Source organism: Penaeus vannamei, chromosome 3 (genome assembly GCF_042767895.1).
Source record: "Penaeus vannamei isolate JL-2024 chromosome 3, ASM4276789v1, whole genome shotgun sequence".
NCBI classification, from domain to species: Eukaryota; Metazoa; Arthropoda; class Malacostraca; order Decapoda; family Penaeidae; genus Penaeus; species Penaeus vannamei.
The window spans coordinates 46,448,707-46,456,206 of record NC_091551.1 but is presented as its reverse complement, the minus strand read 5'-3'; the positions used below and the strand labels follow the sequence as shown (position 1 = coordinate 46,456,206).

Sequence of the window (7,500 nt, the reverse complement as noted above, 5' to 3'; positions counted from 1 at the left end):
TTATTTTATTTACTATTTATTTTTTTCATTTTATTTACTATTTATTATCTATTTTTATTTCATTTACTATTCATTATTTATTTTTATTTTATTTACTATTTATTATCTATTTTTATCTTATATACTATTTATTATTTATTTTTATTTTATTTACTATTTATTATTTATTTTTATTTTATTTACTATTTATTATTTATTTTTATCTTATTTACTATTTATGATTTTTATTTTTATCTTATTTACTATTTATTAGTTATTTTTATTTTATTTACTATTTATTATTTATTCTTATTTTATTTACTATTTATTATTTATTTTTATCTTATTTACTATTTAGTATTCATTTTTATTTTCTTAACTATTTAGTATTTATTTCTATTTTATTTACTATTTAGTATTTATTTTTATTTTACTTACTATTTGTTATTTATTTTTATTTCATTTACTATTTAGTATTTATTTTTATTTTATTTACTAATTATTATTCATTTTTATTTTATTTACTATTTATTATTTATCTCTATTTTATTTACTATTTATTATTCATTTTTATCTTATTTACTATTTATCATTTATTTTTATTTTATTTACTATTTATTATTCATTTTTATTTTATTAACTATTTAGTATTTGTTTTTATCTTATTTACTATTTATTATTTATTTTTATTTTATTTACTATTTATTATTTATTTTCATCTTATTTACTATTTATTATTTATTTTGATCTTATTTACTATTTATCATCTATTTTTATTTTATTTACTATCTATTATTTATTTTTATTTTATTTACTATTTATTACTTATTTTTATCTTATTTACTATTTAGTATTTATTTTCATCTTATTTACTATTTTTTACTTACTTTTATTTTGTTTACTATTTTTTACTTACTATTTTATCTTATTTACTATTTATTATTCATTTTTATCTTATTTACTATTTATTTTTTTTTTACTATTTATTATTTATTTTTATTTTATTTACTATTTATTATTTATTTTTATTTCATTTACTATTTATTATTTATTTTTATTTTATTTACTATTTATTATTTATTCTTATTTTATTTACTATTTATTATTTATTTTTATCTTATTTACTATTTTTTATTTATCTTTATCTTATTTACTATTTATTATTTTTTTATCTTATTTACTATTTAGTATTTATTTTTATTTCATTTACTATTTATAATTTATTTTTATTTTACTTACTATTTATTATTTATTTTTATCTTATTTTCTATTTATTGTTTATTATTTATTTTTATTTTGTTTACTATTTATTATTTATTTTTATCTTATTTTCTATTTATTATTTATCTTATATCTTATTTACTATTTATTGTTTATTTTTTTTTTATTTACTATTTATCATTTATTTTTTATTTTATTTACTATTTATTATTTATTTTTATCTTATTTACTATTTATTATTTATTTTTATTTTATTTACTATTTATTCTTTATTTTCATTTTATTTACTATTTATTATCTATTTTTATCTTATTTACTATTTATTATTCATTTTTCTTATTTACTATTTATTATTTATTATTTATTTTTATTTTGTTTACTATTTATTATTTATTTTTATCTTATTTACTATTTATTATATATTTTTCTTTTATTTACTATTCATTATCTATTTTTATTTTATTTATTATTTATTTTTATCTTATTTACTATTTATTATTTTTATTTTTATCTTATTTACTATCTATTATTTATTCTTATTTTATTTACTATCTATTATTTATTTTTATTTTATTTACTATTTAGTATCTATTTTTATCTTATTTACTATTACTTACTTACTTTTATTTTGTTTACTATTTTTTACTTACTATTTTATCTTATTTATTATTCATTATTTATCTTTATCTTATTTACTATTTATCATTTATTTTTATCTTATTTACTTTTATTTACTTACTATTTCCCCCCCTTCGAAACTTGCACGAATCTCGACGAAAGTGCATATGCATGAGTCAAAGTCATGCTCTTACTTTGTTAGTCAACTTTGCAAAGAGCTAAGTGCCTTGGTGCGAAATCCTGCATATCATTAGCTGTGTATGTAAAGACGTTTGCTAGGAAGGATCCTGGCGCCTCTGTGTGTGTATTTGTGGGCGTGCGTGGGCGTGACGAGAATCTCAATCGCGGAATGTGGAATCAGTTTCGTCAATACGGATGTGATGTGGGGAGAGAGCGTGGGGCGGGGTGGGGTGGGGGTGGGGGGAGGGTGTTATAGAAAATGGGAAGTGGAGACGTGGTAGGTTGGTGAAAAGGTAGACTGGTGTAAATACGTGGTGAACTGATGGATAGATAGATAAAGAGATAGGTAGGTAGACAGATAGATAGATTTAGAGATAGATAGACTTAGAGATAGGTAAATTTAGAGTTAGATAGATTTAGAGGTAGATAGATAGATAGACATAGAGATAGATAGGTAGATAGATAGGTAGATAGATAGACATAGAGATAGATAGGTAGATAGGTAGATAGATAGACATAGAGATAGAAAGATAGATGTAGATAGACTGATTGATTGATAGACAGCTATATAGGTAAATAGATAGATAACAAGGGTTTCTAAAAAATGCACTCATTCGTTTTACTTATTTACGCATACACTGCTCTCTCTCCCTCTCTCTCTCTCTCTCTCTCTCTCTCTCTCTCTCTCTTTTCTCTCCCTCTCTCTCTCTTTTCTCTCTCTCTCTCTCTCTCTCTCTCTCTCTCTCTCTCTCTCTCTCTCTACCTCCTTCCCCCTCTACCTCCTTCCCCCTCCCTTTCCGTCTCCCTCCCTCCTTCCCCTACCTCCTTCCTTCTCCCTCCCTCCTTCCCCCTCGCTCGCTCCTTCCCTCTCCCTCCTCTCCCTCTACCTCCTTCCCCCCTCCCCCTTCCCCCTCCCTCCTTCCCAGTCCCTCCATCCCTCCCCCACCCCCTCTCCCCCTCTCCCTCTCCCCCCCCCTCCCTCCTTCCCCCTCCCCCCCCCACTCCCCCTCCCCCTCCCTCCCTCCCTACTTCCCATTCCCTCCTCCCCCTCCCTCCGTCCCTCTCCCTCCCTACTTCCCACTCCCTCCCCCACCCCCTCCCCCTCTCCTTCCCCCTTCCTCCCTTCCTCTCCCCCTCCCCCCTCCCACTCCCTCTCCTTCCCCCTCCCTACTTCCCCCTCCCTCCCTTCCTCTCCCCCTCCCTCCCCCCTCCTTCCCCTTCCATCCCTCCTCCCCCTTTCCCCTCCCTCCTCCCACCCCCACTCCCCCACTCCCTCTCCCCCTCCCTCCCTCCTTCCCACTCCGCCCCCCACTCCCCCTCCCTCCTTCCCCCTCCCTCCTTCCTTCCCCTACCTCCTTCCTTCCCCCTCCCTCCTTCTCCTTCCCCCACCCCCCCTCCCACCCCTCCCACCCCCCTCACCCTCCTTCCCTCCCTACCTCCCCCTCTCCTCCCCCTCCCTCCCTTCCTCTCCCCCTCCCCCACTCCCACTCCCTCTCCTTCCCCCTACCTCCTTCCCCCTCCTTCCCCCTCCTTCTCCCTCCATCCCCCTCCCCCTCCCTCCTTCCTTCCCACTCCCTCCCTCCCTCCCTCCTCCCCACCCCCTCCCCCTCCCTCCCCCTCCTCCTCCCACTCCCTCCCTCCCTCCTTCCTCCCCCCTCCTTCCCCCTCCCTCCCCCCCTCCCCACTCCCTCCCCTCCCTCCCTCCCCCTCAATCCCCACTCCCTCCCTTCCCCCACTCCTCCCCTCCTTCCCTCTCTTCCTCCCTCCCACTCCCCCACTCCCTCCCCCTCCCTCCCTCCTCCCCCTCCCCTCCCTCCCTCCTTCCTCCCCCCTCCCCCTAAGAAAAAATAAGACAAAGAACTCGATCTCCGCACTGAAACAGCATCCAATTCCCCTTCGAGAGATTCAGCAGCAGTGTTGCCAAGTGACGGACATCTTGATACAGTCGCCAGCCGTCAGAGGATTGTGTCTCTTGGTCCTTTTGGTTCTCATTTGATTTGCATAATATATACATGTGGATGTGTGTGTGTACATTTTTATTCGTTTGTGTGTGATGTATGTATGTATGTATGTATGTATATGTATATATGTATATATATGTGTGTGTGTGTGTGTGTGTGTGTGTGTGTGTGTGTGTGTGTGTGTGTGTGTGTGTGTGTGTGTGTCTGTGTGTGTGTGCATTTACGTACATATATACGTAAACGCACATTTACAGACATATATACATACACACATACAGGCAGACAGGCAGGTAGACATATATACAAACATACATACGTATATACAGATATACAGACAAAACACACACATGCATGTATACCGTCGTCTTCTCTTCTCACGAGAAATTAAAAAGAAAAAATATATCTAAGAGCAGCTCTTATCACTTCATTTCACTTTCATATCGCATGACATGTTATCTTTCATGTCTAATATGTTTAATGTGAGATTTTTTTACTTTTCAGTTTATTAATAATATTTTATTCGCAGTGTTAAAATGCGGGGATGTGGGGCCGTGTTTTTTATTTATCTGTCTGTCTGTCTGTTTGTTTTTGTCTCTATCTGTCTGTCTATCTGTCTCTCTCTGTCTCTTCTCTCTCTTCTCTCTTTATCTCTCTCTGTCTCCTTCGCTTGCTCTCTCTATCCTTCTCTCCCTCTCTCTCTCCTCCCCTCCCTCTCTCTCTCCTTCCCTCCTTCTCCCTCTCCTTCCCTTCCTCTCCCTCTCCTTCCCTTCCTCTCCCTCTCTTTCCCTCCTCCTCTCTCTCCTTCCCTCCCTCTCTCTCTCCTTCCTTCCCGCTCCCTCTCTTTCCCTCCTTATCCCTCTCCTTCCCTTCCTCTCTCCCTCTGCTTCCCTCCCTTTCCTTCTCTCCTTCCCTTCCTCTCCCTCTCCTTCCCTCCCTTTCCTTCTCTCCCTCTCCTTCCCTCCCTCTCTCTCTCTCTCCTTCCCTTCCTCTCCCTCTCCCTCTCCTCCCCTCCCTCTCCCTCTCCTTTCCTCCCTCTCCTTCCCTTCCTCTCCCTCTCCCTCTCCTTCCCCCCCCTCTCCCTCTCCCCTTTCTCCCTCTCCTTCCCCCCTCTCTCCCTCTGCCTCCCTCCCTCTCTCCTCTCCTTCCCTCCCTCTCTCCTCTCCTTCCCTCCCTCTCTCCTCTCCTTCCCTCCGTCTCTCCTCTCCTTCCCTCCCTCTCTCCTCTCCTTCCCTCCCTCTCTCTCTCTCCTTACCTCCCTCTTCCATTCTCCTTCCCTCCCTCTCTCTCTCTCCTTCCCTCCCTCTCTCCCTCTCCTTCCCTCCCTATCTCCCTCTCCTTCCCTCTCTCTTTCCTTCCTTCCCTCCCTCTCTCTCTCCTTCCCTCCCTCTCCTTCCCTCCCTCTCTCCCTCTCCTTCCCTCCCTCTCTCCCTCTCCTTCCCTCCCTCTCTCCCTCTCCCTCTCTCTCCTCTCCTTCCCTCCCTCTCCTCCTCCCTCCCTCTCCCTCTCCTTCCCTCTCCCTCTCCTTCTCTCCCTCTCCTTCTCCTTCCCTCCCTCTCTCCCTCTCCTCTCCCCCTTCCCTCTCCATCTAACCAATTCACAAGCCCTCGACAAGCCTCTCCACCCCCTCGTCCCATCCATCAACAGCAATATCTCACTTTCAGGAGTACCCCCTTTTACTGAAGGATTTAGAGGCGTGTGTCCTTTAAGCTGGCTTCATCCCCGCCCGGATCTATCCAATTCTCTCGCGCTCTTTGGCTGCTGAACACCTGGACTCCGTAGGGTCTGAGTGTTGTAGGGTCTGGAAGCTGTGGGATCTTAAGCCTTCAGAATTTGAACCCTGGAGGACGTGAATCCTACAGAGCTTGAACCCTGTAGGACGTGAACCCTTCAGAACCCGAGACCTGTAGGATCTTAAACTTTCAGAAGTTGAACTCTGTAGGACCTGACCCTACAGAACTTGAACCCTGTAGGACGTGAACCCTTCAGAACCCGAAACCTGTAGAATCTGAACCCTTCAAAACCTGAAACCTGTAGGACCTGAACCTTTCAGAACCTGAAACCCGTAGGACTTGAACCCTTCAGAACTTGAACCCTGTAGGACCTGAACCTTTCAGAACCTGAAACCCGTAGAACCTGAACCCTGTAGGACCTGAACCTTTCAGAACCTGAAACCTGTAGGATCTTAAACCTTCAGAACCTGAAACCCTACAAGACTTCCTCTTAGAATCCCGTGTGTGTTGTCCTTTCTGTTCCATTTTGCTGATAGAGGATTGATAATGAAGGAGAAAAAATGTGTTGAATGAGGAATAGGTGAATGGAGAATAAATAGAATGGAGGAATAAATAGATGAATTAGAGTGGAGGAAGAATAAAAAGGGGAAGTGAAAAGAACTGGAATAAGTTATGAATCATAAGTGGAAATTAAAAGATTTTGGAAGAAATATGATTAATTAAGGTTTTTTATTAATCAAAAAATCATAAAGGGAGATGAATAGATGTGAGAAGAATTATAAGTAATTAGGAAGTGTGATAAATATAGATTTATAATTAGTTAAGATTTATAGCTAATTGAGAATCATATAAAGAGGGAATGATTAGATACTGAAAGATTCAATAATCAATGAACGATTAATGATAATGATAATAAGAAGGATAATAATAATAATAATAAGAATGATAATAATAATGATGATGATAATAATAATGATAATTATAATAATACTGATAATAATAATGATGATGATAATAATAATGATAATCATAATAATACTGATAATAATAATAATGATGATGATGATGATGATGATGATGATGATAGAAAAAACAAAACAACATCAACAACAAAGACGATAATAACAAAAATAATAGCAATAATTATGATAAAACAATAATAATAACAACAACAACAACAACAACGACAATAACAACATAAATAACTAATTTTATTCGTATTACTCACCCACGAAAGCCGAATCAGCTGTGATCCCGCCGTACCTCCTGTGAAAAAAAAATAATAATAATTAATTAGCAGCCCATCATTGATCCAAGGAGCTGAGACGGTGGACGCTAAAAGGAAGGGGACAGAAGAGAAAGGATTCATAAGAAGGATTAAGTAACCTCATTAGCATATGAAGCTGATTAGCATATGCGTGACCTAGCATCTCATAGACTGTATTATCTCTTGACCTAGGATTCTCTAATTGTAACGTTCGGTGTGGTATTGATCGTGGGATGGATGTGTGAATGTTTGAGGAAAAATGAGGATGCAAAAAAAAAAAAAAATGTTTGTATATGTATTCGTGTGAATTTACTTTACGGCAATTTTTTTTTTTTTTTTTTTTTTTTGAGTGAGACTTTTTTTTTAACTAGAAGCGCTCATAGAACAGATACTTCCGCACACACAAACACACACATTTTATCTTTTATTTTTTATTTCTATTTTTTTTTTCTTTTTCTTTTTTTTTTTGAAAAACTTTTAAAACTAAGCGCTCTTAGAACGGATACTTCCGCCATGGGAATAACCGTAATAAAAAAGTAAAAAA

The 7,500-nt window shown here is 37.5% G+C and overlaps 1 protein-coding gene across 1 annotated transcript in view; it reads right to left on the bottom strand.

Annotated features, from left to right (window-relative positions):
• The window catches only part of LOC113805203 (atrial natriuretic peptide receptor 1-like), a 427,681-nt gene extending 420,722 nt beyond the window's left edge, over positions 1–6,959 (bottom strand). Inside the window, exon 1 of the mRNA XM_070113817.1 lies at positions 6,918–6,959. The gene's annotated coding sequence lies outside the window, so the exon portion shown is untranslated. The remainder of the gene's footprint in view (positions 1–6,917) is intronic.
• Positions 6,960–7,500: the final 541 nt, after the last annotated feature.